A 15783-nucleotide genomic window follows, 5' to 3' on the forward strand; every position below is an offset into this window, starting at 1 on the left:
ACTCTGGATTTATGCTGGCGGATGTGAAAGGTGTCCAGAAGCCTGCTTTGTGTGTGTGTGATTATCATGTTGAATGATTTTTCTCCTAATGCGACATCAGAGATCCCTTGTGTTGGAAACTGTAATCTCCTGACGTGAACAAAGATAAGGTCAAAACGACAGCCTGATATTTAATGATATGTTCATTATAAAGAAAATGTCACGGCACTAGTTATCATCAAAAGTAGAACATAAATAAAGTAAAACTGTGTTTAAGTGACGAGAAAAATCTTGTCAAGGTCAAAGAGACGGAAATGGAAGCCGTTGATTAAATTGACTCCCTCAAGTCGCGTCCCGTGCCTCCCCTGCTCTCGCTGTATTGATAATAACAACAGAGCGAGCGAGCGTGTGTGTGTGTGTGTGTGTTGTGAGACAGAAAAGTATCAGTGAAATGACATCGGGGGCTTTGTGTAGATCTGTGTACACAGCAGACACGGCCCTGGGTGAAGGAAGTGTGCCAAGGAAATGAGAGGCTAATCCTGGAGAAGAAGCCGGAGACAATGGCTACATTTACATACGTGCAGTAAACAGAAGGGAGTCAGTCTCAGGACAAGGTCGTACACACACGGTCTGTTTGAACTCTTCACAGCTTACACCAATAACTACCTGTTTCTATTCTTACTGTTCGCAGCCTTTCTTATTTGTTTTTCACAGTAGAGCCGCATGTTTTTCCCTTGACTGCAAGCAGGGAGCGTCATTCTGAAGCACAAAATAGCTTGTAAATGCCTTTTAAAGAAAAAATACCTAAGAGCATTTTCTTTCCCTCATTATCTGTAGGGTTCGGGTATGGTTAGGTTTATCATCTTAAACTACTTGCTAGATGCCTTTAAACACAGTTGTTTGCTGTCCTTACTTTACACTTGAATCACTCTGATGTTGAAGCAAGACCAAGACTCCACAGCATTTTCGTGAGACTGCACTTTCAGCTTAATACTAACGTTGCCGTGCACACAACTTAAACATGATGATGTGTACGAGGTTTCAATCTTACCACCATCATCTTTTTAGGAAGAGCCAGGTGCCAAGCCAATAGTTTCAACCCAAAGTTTACAACTTGGAATTTTGAGCCTATGATGGTGCTAGAGGAAAAGTTAAAGGATCACTCAAGCTATTACAATTCACCCAGAGGGCGACAGGAGCGTCTGTACCAAATTTAATGGAAACCCATCCAACATTTATCAAGAGTCCCAACAAGCTTCTTCTATACCAACTTATTCCAGCTCTTAAAGCTGTTTAATATTTACACTGAGTGAAATATTCAAACCGAAACATAGTCCAACTTAGGTAAACTTTAAAATGCATATTTGTATGTTGACAAATTACAAATAATTTTGGCAGGCTGTTCTCATTCACTGTTTGTACTTGGGCCTACAAACAATACTGCATTCCATTCCATATATAACACATGTAAATGGGAACCAATTTAGAGCTCTGAGCTTGGGTAGAGGGAGGATACATTGTACAAAGACTGATATAGTCTGCTTTGGAGAGGTAGCTGGAGCATTGGATAGGTTTCATAATCACATCAGTTGTTTCTTTCGTCTCATTTCCTGTTATGTTAAAGCTCCTGTGAGGAGTTTTTCGCTGGTTATGAAACAGACTGAAATTAATTCAGATGCCTCTAATGTGACCTACAAAAGCAAACCAGACCATCAGCAACTTCATTTCTATATTCAAGATATTTCTATATAGTTATTTTTAATGCCTGAAACCGCTGGCGGGGGTTAAGTGTCAGATGAAGCAATTACTGCAAGCTGCCTTTGTTTACATTTTCCAAGACAAAAAATGTAAAGTGAGTGATACATAACAGAAGATATGATTTTTTGTTAAAAATCACCATTTAAGCATGTACAGGACAAAATCAGCAAAGAGATAAGAGGTACGGCTTTGTCCACAGGGGACGCAAAATCAACCTAAAGTTCCTCACAGGAGCTTTGACCATTAATTTCACTTGAGTGCGAATACACATTACTAACCCAGCTGGTCAAACTACGCAGGACGGCTGTGACCCAGAGTCGTCATCTCTCAATCGGAAGGTTGGGGGTTCGATCCCTGACTGCTACAGTCACATGTCGAAGTGTCCTTGGGCAAGACACTGAACCCCAAATTGCTCCCGGTATGAATGCATAGATCATTGACTCTCAGATGTACGTCGCTTTGGACAAAGTCGTCTGCTAAATGAAATTGTAACATTGTAACTTTCACCCAGGAAAGCAGAATCACAAGTCAAAGAAAGTTGACACTGAGTTGAACTCATAAGTAACCCATGTCATAATATGTCTCAAGTTAATCAAGTAGTTGAGTTTTAACCAAACCAAACAGTCTGTTTTACTTGAACCATTTGTGAGTAAGAAACAAAACAGACACTTTAGGACAGCTTGAAGGAGATACTGAAGGTACCTTGAAACAGACACTAAACAGACGGAACCAAGTGTGTCTGTATGAGACATAAAAATGGAGCCATGACAAAAACTTGTTTTTTGAGAACACGTCAAGAATTGAAAGGATCATGCATAAAAAAATGCCCCATTACTTTTCCCAAGATATCATTAGAACCCTTGTATAAGGACGATCTTGACAATGGTGACCTTCAAGCATGTGAATAAATGAAAATGGAATCAACCCTACCAGAACTAGCCATTACTAATAATTACCTCTGCACAAGCACTCACTAACCTCACTATGGTTTCAACACCACCACTTTTGCAAGGACATTCCTTGAATTCCTCTGCACCACTTTCTATAGTTAGTGCTAGACTGTAAACACTTCTGCATGCTCTCAAACATACTGCTCTCTATATAAAGACAGGCGCCACCAGGGGAAACGAGGATGTATGTAAACAATGTCAGAGAGTCTCAGAAGGACTGTTGTAATTGAAACTCAGGATTGTTTAATCACAGCTAGTTGAATAAGAGCAATGCAGTGTGTGTTTAAAGAAGTAGCTCCAATATGTTTGAATCAGTGACTCATAAGATACATTTTTATTGGGCGAGTACTTATCGTATCAAAAGAACATTTAAGGACGCTGTGATGTTTATTGTACTGACTTGTGGCTGTTTAGCAGACCTGCAATGATTCAGAATTCAGAAAAGAAATAACAGGATTTGTCGATTATGTAAAAACGGAGGCCTAGCAGAATATTCTGTTGCTTATCACAGCCCCTGTATGCCTGCTTTGTCATGCTATTTTGGCCGTCTTTGAGGAGCAGTGTTGTGGCACAATCTCTGTTCAGTGTAGCAACGCTGACAAAAACCTGCCGTGATAATAAAATCCTTTAGCGGGGCTGAGTGCATGATGTCGGCCTCTAATCCAAGTCTCACCTCAAAGGAAATTCAGACCAGCTTACATGCATGGATGGTGTCAGAAAAAAGAGAAGAAAGAAAATCTGCTGTATTCCATATCCGGCTCATATTATAGCCAGGAGATGTATCAATGCTGCTAAAAGTGAGTGAAGCCAGCGAAGATGGATCATCTCCAGGACTGCTTTAGTCTTGTTTTACATACAGATTTGTAAAATAAATATCATTGCAATCACAAATCCCCAGTTGTAGCTCAATGGAATCAAACTGGGAAAACTTTTACTCCAGCATTGTCTTGCCAACACCCAGACCGACTGGCACATAAAGGAGGCAAATGGCACAAGGGAGCGACCAAACTCTCGGAAGGAAGCATTTGCTGAACAGGCTGGAGCTGCAAGTTCAAATTAGGGAAGGAAAGAGCGAAGAAGGGGCTGCATTTGCCCTGGCTATTAATAATCAATTTCAATTTCCTCCCAGATGTGATTGCTTTTTAATGTTCATATTTATTTTACAGTGTACCTGATACCCCATGCTGAAGTATTAAGGTGTTTCCTTGCATTCTCTAGTTTCCTCTGTCCTGTTTTCCTCCAAGCCAAAGCTAGCCAAGAACAGTGCAACTGTCTTGAATAGAAAGTTGCAAGACTTTGTTGCTGTCATGGCAACATTGGGCCTAAATGCAAATTATAATAAGAGCATTCAAAAACAAGGGACACGCAGGTCACATGCCTTGGGAGGAATAATACAAGACTCAAGCCCACCACCTGTTTTGTCTGCCTGTTCGGAGCTCAGAGTATTAAGCAAACTATGAGAATGATTCTCAATTGTCTAAGAAGTAATTCTACTGTTATAAATCAACTAATTGTGCTCTAATTGTGGCAAAAAAACCTTTGTCTTCAATACACAAGACTCACTGTTGCAGAGTGTTGCTTCAAGACCCAACTATTGCAGACTGTATCTGGATTCATGACCTACAGAATGACATCTGACCAGGGGCTTTTGCATTTAAAGATGCTTTTAATAAGCGTTCTTATTATCGCAATTCTGCCTGCACTGTGATCAGATCTCAATATACACTACCAGTCAAAAGTTTGGACACACTTTATCATTCACTTGTATGAGAAAATGTGTCCAAACTTTTGACTGGCAAAGCAATAATTAGGATAATGCTTTGAAGGTCAAAGAAAGAAATGAGGGGCATGCTAAAAGGCAACAGTACTGACAATAGCAAATCAGATCTGTGATTTAATGCTGCGTTCCAGACAACTGGGAACTCGAGAACTTCCCAGTAGAAATTTCCGACTTCCGAACTCAGAGAGTTTCAGGTGCACGACGCCAAACGTAAATACAAAACATGGCCGACCGTGACAAAGTGATGTTTCTTGGCGAGTCTTTAGCCAATTTAACTTAATTGTTGTTGTTTTTTGTTTTGCATTTTTAACGTTTTCCAGACTAACTTGTGGAGAGAAAAAAAGTTTCAGAGATGATTTAAAGAACTAGTCGGAGGTTGGAAAAACTTGAGTTCCCAGTTGTCTGGAACGCAGCATAAGTATCACTTCTGCAATACTGACTGAAATTTTGTTTAGACAATCATGATCCTCATGCGAACTCGCTTCCACAACTGGCCAAGATTAATTTTATTGCCTTTGCCTCTTTAATTTAAATCCTTCCTAAAGTTTTCTCTTAGAGGCTCTTCTGATAGATTTTATTCCCACAGGAAGCCACTGCTCAATTATGTCGATCAACTCCCCCCTTGCGAGGTGTCACCATAGCGGTCTGCCTCCAGCATACCTACGCCGGGCCTGTCTCTCTGTACCTGTCCTCCATATACACAACCAGCCCCGGGATAAGACTCCCTTGACTTAGGGCTGCAGGAACTCGTGGGTGGGAGGATACCCATCTTTGTATCACTTTCTAATTACCACCCTGGTTATTCAGCTAACGGGTCAATGGGTTGATATTGGTTGGGTTGAGATGGGATTAGATGAGAGGGGAGCTAATCAAGGACAAGGGTTATGGGATGGACTTGCTTTAATAAAAAAAGTATTCGTCCAAACCTTGGTTTGGTTTACGTCCAAAAAAACTGCAAAAGTAAAGAGGAACCCATCAGCCTCAGCTGTACTAGTGCTGCTTAGCAAATGATAGCATGCCAACATAAGATGGTGAGCGTGACAAACCTTATAAATGAAGGATGTTAACATCGTCTTTGTGAGCACGATGATGGTAACATTCAGCTCAAAGCACCAGTGTGCCCATGTGCAGACTCACAGCTGTACGAGTTGTAGACTACAGTTTTGTTTGTTAAGAATTTGGTCAAACACGGCTGAGATCCAACCATAGGGTGATCCCAATTCAACTGATCTGACTGCACTACATGTTGTGCGCATTAACACTTGCATTGCATGCATTTTCAACCAGGTAAGATGCAGATCCTTTATGAAAGGATGTAGATGTGTTTAAGATCCACACATGGATTCATGCAGCTTTAAGATCAAATACTCATCATCATTTCCAACACAGTTAAGGGTAGCTTCTTATTAAATTCTAGACAGGGGTTCACACAAAAATACATATTGAACTAGACATAAGTTCAAGATCACAATATATGACTTTTTTTGTCAGCAATAAAACTAATCTTTTCATTGATATTATATAAATTATAATTACTGTAGCTAAAATGCTAAATTGTTGGTTTAAAAGGGATTGTGAGGGATAATGTGACAGCAGTTGGTGCGAGGCTGCTCGGATGGAGAAGGTGTTATCGTTGCAGCAGGTAGCAGCGCTGGGCGCCAGATGGGGAGGATTGACAGTTTGGATTAATGTGAAATTGTCTCGCTGGTTTTTGTGCATCTGGTGGACAAACGCAACTGTTCTGATGAACGCCAGAACGTTTAAAAAAATATGAAGAAACACACAGCGCTGTTACAGAAACTTCCAAATAAGTGTCATTTATATGGACATAATGCAGTGCTGTACTTTCTTATATTCTTTGGTGAATTTCTGCAATGCAGTGAAAATAAGCATGAAGGGTGTTCAAAACCAAGGCTGTCGACCCTGACACTTATATATGCTCTACAGTATATGCATATCAAAATGGGTCAGATGCAAGTCTCTGCTAAACAACCTTGAACCCCAAAAAGTGTGACTCCACATCAATGAGTGCTGCCTGTTGACCTGCTTCAAAACGTTCACTTCAGGCTTCCTTTGCTGTTCACTGATAAAAAAAAACATCAGATCTACTGAATGTCACAGGTGAGGAGAAAAATCACAACTTATTACACTTTCCTGTCTATTTCACCTCTTCCTTGTCTATTTCATCATGTGAAAGCCAGACGGAACCTGAGAGCTTCACTTGACTTTCAGCAGGAGGTGAGCTGAGTTATGAGAGGAGAGAGAGAGGGGCTTTGGAGAGGGGGGGGGGCCTGTTTGTCACCTATCGTACTTAGTTGTGAGTCTGAAACTAATTAATGCAGCATATGTGCCTCATTTACTGAGAGCCCAGAATGCAGTGCCAGTGCCAACACATCTATCTCTATGTGAAAAGGTTAAATGCATACCAAAGTGCAATTATTTTGCGGTATAAACCTTTATTTTCTTCTTTTCAAAGATCTGCTTCGAGAAACTTCAATTAATGATGCAGTAAAACAAGTTGGAAGCTCCATTTCGTAATATTTCGGCAGTAACCCAGCTGTCTCACCCTGTCTGACATCTCTACCCTCCTAAAAGGATTCATCAAATTCTCTTTCCCTTTCAGAAACACATCTTTCAGATACTCCACACACTTGTTGAGGACCCAGGAAATACAGCTGTAAAACATCCTGAGCAGAAGTCCTTCCATCTCGTGTCTGTATTCACAGAACATTCTTGATTTTCCTGGCTGACGGTCCCTTTCCTTTTCAGACTGTTTGCCTTCATCTGAGCGTCGAGTTTGTTTCTTTTTCTTTGGATCTTCACTTATTTTTGAAGTTGTATCTGTAGTCATCCATCTTTTCTTTGTTTGTTCAGCCATAGATTACTGTTTACTCGCAACGCTTGCAGAGAGCGGAAAAAGCAGTCGCTTAGAAAGACTCCAAACAGTATATAGTATTTGAATTTCTTTTTTGCGCTATTTCAAAGATCAATTAGCTTGGCAATTAGAGCACCATGGGAAATCAATGAAAATAAGTTACTAGAAATCCCTGTTTGCGTTGTAATAAACTATTTTTGATACAAAAAACCGTCTAAACTGAATGGCAAAGGGGCTAAATCTGACGTTCTTTTACATGGCTGCTAAATATAAATGTCAGTCCTCAAATGAAATCAGAGAAACTGCTACTTGGTCACTGGAGGGAAAAGGTTTCTCTGAATCTACCATTAGGGGCTCTGTTTGCTTGACTTGATGGAGTTATGACTCTTAAAGGAATTTGGGCTCCCTGAAGAGATAATTGTGTAAATGCAGGTTCACTGGGACGAGGTACAAAAGGTCCAACCAAGGCCAAATTCGATTCATCATCATCAAACCATTTAATTCTTTAGTGTGCATACAACCATCTCACTACCACAGAGGCTGTCAAAAACCTGCCACTGTGTCCCTTTAACCTACAATATGTCATGTAGTCAGTGATGTTGGCAAAGCCATCTGTCCCTTTGATAGTCAGCGGACCTAAGATTATCCGTGCACTGCTGTCTCAGAGGTCTGCAAGGGCTCGCTTTTTAGGTCAGAAAGACAGCATTTGGAATTTGGCCAAATTTAAAGCACGTCTTCCCTGTCTGTTTCCATACTCAACATAAGAAAAAGTGCAAACACAGAACAGACAAAGAAACTTCTAATTAGAACAGCAATCCACAGCATCAAACGTCTGACGAAAATTCGCCACATTTGTTGCTCATCAATACCTGCAGGTGATTTGGCACATAGCGGCCCTGCCATTTAGTGAACGCCATGTCTTTTTAATGACATCCAAATGTGACAGCTTAGTCCTTGGATTAAAGGGGAAAGTCCTCTGCTTCACCTGCCACAATCCCGCTGTGAGCAAAGTGGCCATTATACCCCCGTATTCCTCTCCACCATTAGATCTCTGAGCGCGGCTCAATTATCCCACTACTTTCACACGCTTGCTGACAGCCGTGTTGGCAGGTGTGTCCTTTCCAGATGCTCTCTCCTACCCGGATGGGAAATTAGTCAGTGTAGCTAGCCATCAGCTAAAGCAACTGACATCTTCCACCAACATGCCCTTTCATTAAGAGTGAGGAGTGCGATGAGAGGAGCAAATGCTCCTTGAACGCCCATCACTAAAAACGCTGGTTCCCACCTGTGGACCACTTTTATGCATCTTTAGAAACAAGGCACTTGTAAGGAGTTGATTTACCTTGAAGAAATAAAATCCAATCCTCCACAAAGCATAGCACTGATTATAGGGTATGATGTTGATGGACACTATTGTTCCAAGATGCACCTGGACAAAACTGACCAAAATAGTCCCTCTAAACTTGTTAAATATGGCAGCTTTACACATTTTGAAATATGACAAAGTAGGTACCCCTCCAGGGTTATTTCTGGACACCGTGCTCAAGCTTATTTAGTTGATGTGCTATTTATTTCAGGTGATGTGTAGTGTAGAGACCACAGAAGTCTGCTTAGTGGAGATTAGGGATGATGGAATGGTCCAACAAACATGGGTAGTTTACCCAGGAACTAAAGACCAGGGATTGAATATCATCTGAAACCAGAAGTCAATGTTGACTTCTTTTTAGAAGAGCTCCATTTTCAGCTTCTTACATCAGTAGTTATTTATACCCAAACCTTGATATTTTTAAAGAGAACGTCAGGGAACCGTTCAAAAGACTCAGATCGTCCGCGAACGTCACAACACTATCGGGCCACCGACCAGATTGCTATATTTGACTAGTTGGTAATGAGAATTTGTTGATGATCAAACTCAGGAACACAAAAAAATGGATCTTGAAAATGTTGCCAAGTTACAGTATTACATGTCTGGCACAGGATTGGTAAACTGTATAGGCCTATGCTAAATTAGAGCACTAATAACAAGAATAAACGATAAATACTTCCAGTATCATCCTGGGACAAACTCTAATTTGGATTTGTTGTAAAATATTGTGACAATTTATGATTGAACACATTGTCACAGGCAGGATATTAGAAATACTCAGGTTCATTTATCGGACATCTCTTAGTGAGCCTTTCATGGCACCTTGAAAGACATTGAAAGATAGAGCTACACTCATCAATACTTTTATATTTTCAGTGCATTTCAGCCTTTGTTCATCTTCTACTGTCGACAAATTGTTTTGGTTCACAGCACTTTCTTCAATACATCTAATTACCAGCCAAAGCAGGGAGCTGTTCTTAGTTAAAAAAGAGGCTCTGATAAAGCCGCTGTAGCTGCCAAACAGCACACAAAGAACATTAGCATCAGGTTGTTAAAAGCTGCTTTTGCAATAGTTTGCTTGTACATTAGCCATATCAGATTTACAAGGCCAAAATATGTCAAACTTTGCTGGGCTTTCTGAGGTCTGCCCCCTAGTGACCAATACAAAGAAGCTTTAAGAAGGTTCAATCTGACATCTCAAACACCAGAATCAACCTTCAAAATGTGCCAAGTTTACATCGTGTGTAATCTTGATCCTTGAAGCTTCACAATAACAACAGTTCTGAAGTGTTCAGAAAGCTATTTTTGTTATTTTGATAAAAACAGCTTTTGTCACAATAAGAAAGAAAGTCTTTGTAATCAACCTGTCTGTTCTCTTCTTTATTTTATGAGTTGCTATCGCTTTAGGCAACTCTGCTTTTCTACTCTGAACATTTCCGCAGCTCTTTTCCATAGTTTTTGTTTCGAATGAGCGCCTTTAACTCCGTGGGTCTCACGAGTGAAAACGACTTTGTTCTACAAGAGCTTCTGAGAGCCAGGAGTGCACTGGTGTTTATCCACATGCATAATAAAATCAGCCATTATGTCGGAGTTTTTCCACTTTCTGGGTCTCTCTCTCATTTCGACATCACAGCTAAAGCTTAATTTATAAGAACAAAACGTTTCAACACCCACTTCTCCGGGCTGCTGGCAGCTCATCTCGGAGCCTCTCCTCTTCTCTGGCGCATGTTTAATTCGTTCCCTCCTGCCCTCCACGCCTCTCCCTCTCTACCTGCTGGCCTATTTTAGTGGGAAATGGACAATCTCGGGGAAGAGCCTTCCAGCTCAATAGTGTCTCAGCCTCCTCTCTCTTGTAGTCACGACAAGCGGGGCATCACCATGGCAACAGCATTTGAGAGGATATGGAGAGCCAGGCGGTCAGTGCTGATGCTTTCCTAACAGGCTCTGACTTGGTGTCACACACCGGGCCATGAAATACAGACATGAATTAGCATTTTTCAAACACATCAGGACTTTTTTTTCCTTTTGCCCAGTTGGCTGCCAAATTATTCATCATAATTTCAAACACTACTTGAAGGGAGCACCAAATTAAATGCACTTGGTTTTCTGAATCGATTTAGCTCAAAGTTATCACAAAAAAGTTTATTCTTAATCCTAGTTTTAGAGTTAGTGGAGGAGGAAACTTAGGTAAAGGGTGCTCAAGGGGTCAGATCAGTTCCTGGGTGTCCAGATTGACAAGAGCAACAGGTTAAAAGAGAAGGGGTTGGATTGCTGCGGCCATGTTGGGTCAGACACAGGTGAGACAAGGACATCCAACCCAGGAGGGCTGGTCTGAATAATTGATTGACAGTCTGAAGGCTAATCAACTAGCCGCACATTCATCAGTGGTTTACAGTAGAGCAGAGAAGCATGTCATTCATCATATGTTAAACATTATAATTACACTATTCAAACTGAAAACTCATCAAGTGTTTGCACATATTTGATGTTTCAGGGAGGTGTTGATTCCAATCAATGACTGTAAGTAAAGATGGACGACACGTCTCCACTTCCTCTCATTGTACAAAAGTGAAGCCAAACTACCTGCAATTGGCAGTGCCATATTGTGCATTTGGTCTGTGCAGTAGAGATCGGCTGGTGACTTACCGCCCCTTCTGCAAACCCAAAACACACATTTAACTTATCGATAAAACTGCAAAGATCCCTCATGTCGGCGTATTTAAGAGCAGAAGAGCTTCTTGTGTTGGTCTGAAGCAGACGTTCACAGATATGGAAAATCCAATGACTGTAGTGTTAGTGTTACGTCTCCAGCTGTTTGTCAACAGAGCTGTCAATCATGACGTCACATCCCCTTTTTATAGCATCAAATAACTAACTAAAACTACATTTATCAGAAAAATTAACACTTGGACGTAAATCAGCATGATAATAACTAGCTATAATGACAGAAACCATGTTTGAGAAAAATGTATTTGACGTGTATTTTCATTTTATAGTTTGACTCATGTCCCATCTGTTAACATGGAGGAGGCGGGCTTTATGACCTATGCTGCAGCCAGTCAGCAGGGGGCGATAGAGAGGGTTTGGCTTCACTTTTAGGGAGCTGTCATGTCGTCCATCTTTTTATACAGTCTATAATTGCAGTGTGTAATCATTTGGTTAGTTTATGGTGCTGTAAAACTGTATTACATCCTCCAAAGAGTTTATCTGTTGTTTAGCCAATAACCTTCTTGATATTAAAGGATTGGATAAGATAATAGAAGCACCTGTTGGGATGACACAGCTCAACTCTCAGGCTGCCTTAGCTGCAGCCTTTTGAAATGACCATGAAGTTTAATAAACACCTCAGAGACAGCTACCATAACAACTCTTGGTCATAGGATTTATTGTATGACTGCCAAACAGCCTAACAATAGGCTAAAACTCAATGTAAAGCTTTGTGGATTCAGCAGCACGCACAACCCCTTTCACAGTATAACATTTGCATTTTCTATTTTTTACAAACAAAATTAAGATTTGAGAAAGAGATTTTTTTTTTTTTATCATTAAGAAATTGGTTAAAAATAATGAATGTGTCCCCGCTTGTCCCTCTGAACAGTGGCATGAACAGAGCACGCTCTAGGCTACAGAGGGAGAGCCGGTGAGCAGACAATCTCATGTGTGATATATCTCATTTTCTAAAGAGATATCAGTTCAAAATGGGTTTGCACCTCTGGGCTGTTAAAATGAAGACGCTTGTATTAAGGGGACTGTCACTTTTCATTTATTTGGAATAAATTTATGTTTAAATGTTGACCTTGATAACATTTGTAGGAAATGGCGTCCCATCAACATCATATTCTGGTACGATTATTGTTGGTAACCTCCACAAAGGGGATGGATTTATGGATTTATTTCCTGCAGGGGAAATGGCACGGAGCTATTTTCAGAACAAAGCAGATTTAACCTTCAAGGAAAATGAGTAAGCCAAGTTTGATGTCGGAAATATGACCAATGCATTACTTTTTAAGGTACCTCAGTGGTTACATCATGGTTGTTGACGGGTACGAAAAGAAAAACATGTTTAATATTTCCACTGAAAAGCTGAATTTTACATCAGCATAAGCCTTTCAGAATAAATGAGTGTTAACTTTATTTAAATATTCAATAAAACACCTGACTCCTCCACTAATGTTCATTCACCACATCGTGTATGCATATTAATAAAATCCCATCTCCATCAATCCACCATGAAAATCCATTCATCTGGTGTTAGCTCGTGTTCTTCTGCCCTCTACAAATATTTCATGAGGAGGGAAACACGCTGAATATTCAACTTCTTTGAAAAACAAATCAAAAGGATTCATAAGAATGGAGTTATTAGTTTTAGTTGGCATTTAGACTGGCAGGGAACACTCAATAATGAAACAGGATGGATGTTAACAGAGGATGTAAACAGAATCAAACGTGACAGAATGAAAACCTGTTTAGCATTTTGACCTAACAATTTCATTAAACCTGCAAAACCTGTTTTATTTTGGCCACATGGGGGCAGCAGACACAACTTGTGAACACAACATTTACATATGATCACTTTTTAAACTGAATAATTACATGCCTTTGATGAATACTCAACTCTGATTGGTCATTCAGGCCCTTTTCTAAAACTGTTAATTCTGAATATGGGCTATAGACTCTTTCACCACCTCTAATTGTACTTATTCAAAGCCACAAATAGCCCCAAGGCAGGCGCTGCCATCTTGCGCTGGTGACGTTACTTGGAGCCAGAAACTGTGCAGTAGAGATTAGCGGGTGGAGCCGCCAAAGATGTCCCGCCCCTTCCGCTAACCAAAACACACATTTAACTAACTAAAAAAAACTGTAAAGATCCCACACGTCAGCGTATTTAACAGCTGATCAGCTTCTTGTGTTGGTCTGAAGCAGATATTTACGGTTATGGAAAGTTCAATGACTGTGGTGTTAGTGTTAGTTACATCTCCTCCACGGTTCCTCCCCTACTCTGCTACTCAAGAACAGAACCTGACAGGAGCCGTATTTGACAACAGAGCTGTCAATCATGGCATTATACCCCCTTTTTATAGCACCATGACTCTTTAAAACTAAACTTGTCAGAAAAATGAACACTTGGACATAAATCAGCATGATGAGAACTAACTATAATGACAGAAACCATGTTTGAGAAAAATGTATTTAACATGTATATTGGTTTTATAGTTTGACTCATGTCCCATCTGTTAACATGGAGGAGGCGGGCTTTACGAGCTATACTGCAGCCAGTCAGCAGGGGGCGATAGAGAGGGTTTTGCTTCACTTTTAGGGAGCTGTCATGTCAATCTTTTATACAGTCTATGGTTATCACAGTGTTAAAAGATTTGTAAACTGAAAAGATAATAGGATAAACATAATGACACAGATAAGAGCCATTTTCCTTGTCACATGTTGAATGTTCCATCTCTTCTTTTGGTCTTAAACAACTCCTGAAGGAAATACGTGACTCTTAGCAGCTGCTTTATGATCCATTTTGGTCAAGCTTAGAGTGTTTATTTGTACATGCGGTCGTTTTTTAAGGTTTTTACACTAAAATCAAGCTGCCTGCTGCGGCTGAAAACGACATCAAGAGAGTTGAGAGTGAACCAAAGTGTAAAGCAGCGGTCCATACTCCTAATCAATGAGCTGAAACTTGCTGTGAAGCTCTGTGAATCTGAGAGGAGCTGCAGCGTGATAATTCTCTGTAGGTACATCCCTGTGAGCGTTTATCTTCACATTTTCACATTATGATGTAAAAAATTGTCGTGTAAATATTGAAAACATTTAAAAAAGATGAGGCAGCTAATTTTGGTTTTGATTTGAGAACACTTTACACCTCAACAAGCGCAGAAAAATGGCAAGGTTTTTGCCCTTGGGTGCTATCCCCTTTGAGGCCCTATTTGCACGGCGAGCATTTTACTCTTACGTCATGCTCTTTGTGGGAAGCCCAAATGCTGTTTTAATGTTGTACTGCTCTTTCCCAGCTTTGCAAATAGCACAAAAGTTGGGAATTAAAAAAAAAAATGCTATTATTGCTAGCTTCACTATTGATCAGCAACTTTAGAGACAATGAATAGTGAATAGACATTGGCCCTAATTTGAAGGTAAAACTACATACCCTAAAATCCAATGTATAAGACACATTTTTAATTAAAAAAAATGTTCATCTAAGAAGTGGAGTGCGTCCTATCCAGTGTGACCAATATATCAGTATAAAATGAGAGTGGTATTTCATTGTGTTACAGTATTTTACCCAGACGATGGGGCTATAAGCTAGCTAACGCTTCGTCATGGACATGCGACAACCGGTACAGCTGCTACCCTCACAACAATCAACATTACTGTAACCTTTTTCCCTCTGGGATAACCCCAAAACAGACTGCATCTTATATTCCGATGCGACTTTTACGTAATTTGTAACTCAATAGCTATCGTAAGACTACAGCAAACATTGGCTTTCAACCAATTTTGGGCTAAAACTACCATTTGATGGTGTTGAATTACACAATAGGTGGCATAAAGTGGTGGCTAACGATAATGTTAGCTAGCAAACTGTAATGCTAGCAAGGCATTGGTTGAATGCTAACATTAGCTGATGTGACTTATTTGTTGGTAGCTAATGAATTATCAATATGTTTTATGCCTGTCCTATCCTATTTAGCAACACTATCAAAGTGTAACTTTAGCTAGGATTTGTTTAAATGCTAATTTTAGCTTAGGAGTTACTGAATATGTCCTTTAAATATGGCCTGTTTTCCCCATGGAGTTTCAGTTGCTTATCACTCGTAATGCACTGAGTGAAGTATTGTTAGATTGTCTACATTTTGGTCATTGGCAAACCTAGAATACAGCACTACAACATCATAACATTTGAGCTTCTCACCCTTAGAGTGACGTCAGAGGAAAATAGCTGCTGTGTGAATATGGTGGATAGGTGCCAGAACGATTATGTTCCTCTTGGTCATTTGATGAGAGAGCTTGTCTTGTCTTCCTGTTTGAAACTTTACAGGATGCTTATTTGCAAATGAAAATGACCACGAAAGAGGAA

General features: G+C 40.2%; 1 protein-coding gene across 2 annotated transcripts in view; it reads right to left on the reverse strand.

Moving 5' to 3' along the window:
* Positions 1–15783, reverse strand: part of LOC138598341 (cell adhesion molecule 1-like) — a 436964-nt gene that overhangs the window by 20507 nt on the left and 400674 nt on the right. The window lies entirely within an intron of this gene.

This window comes from Semicossyphus pulcher, unplaced genomic scaffold, assembly GCF_022749685.1.
Source record: "Semicossyphus pulcher isolate SPU_LCO1_2020_fin unplaced genomic scaffold, fSemPul1.0.p SCAF_10, whole genome shotgun sequence".
NCBI lineage: Eukaryota > Metazoa > Chordata > Actinopteri > Labriformes > Labridae > Semicossyphus > Semicossyphus pulcher.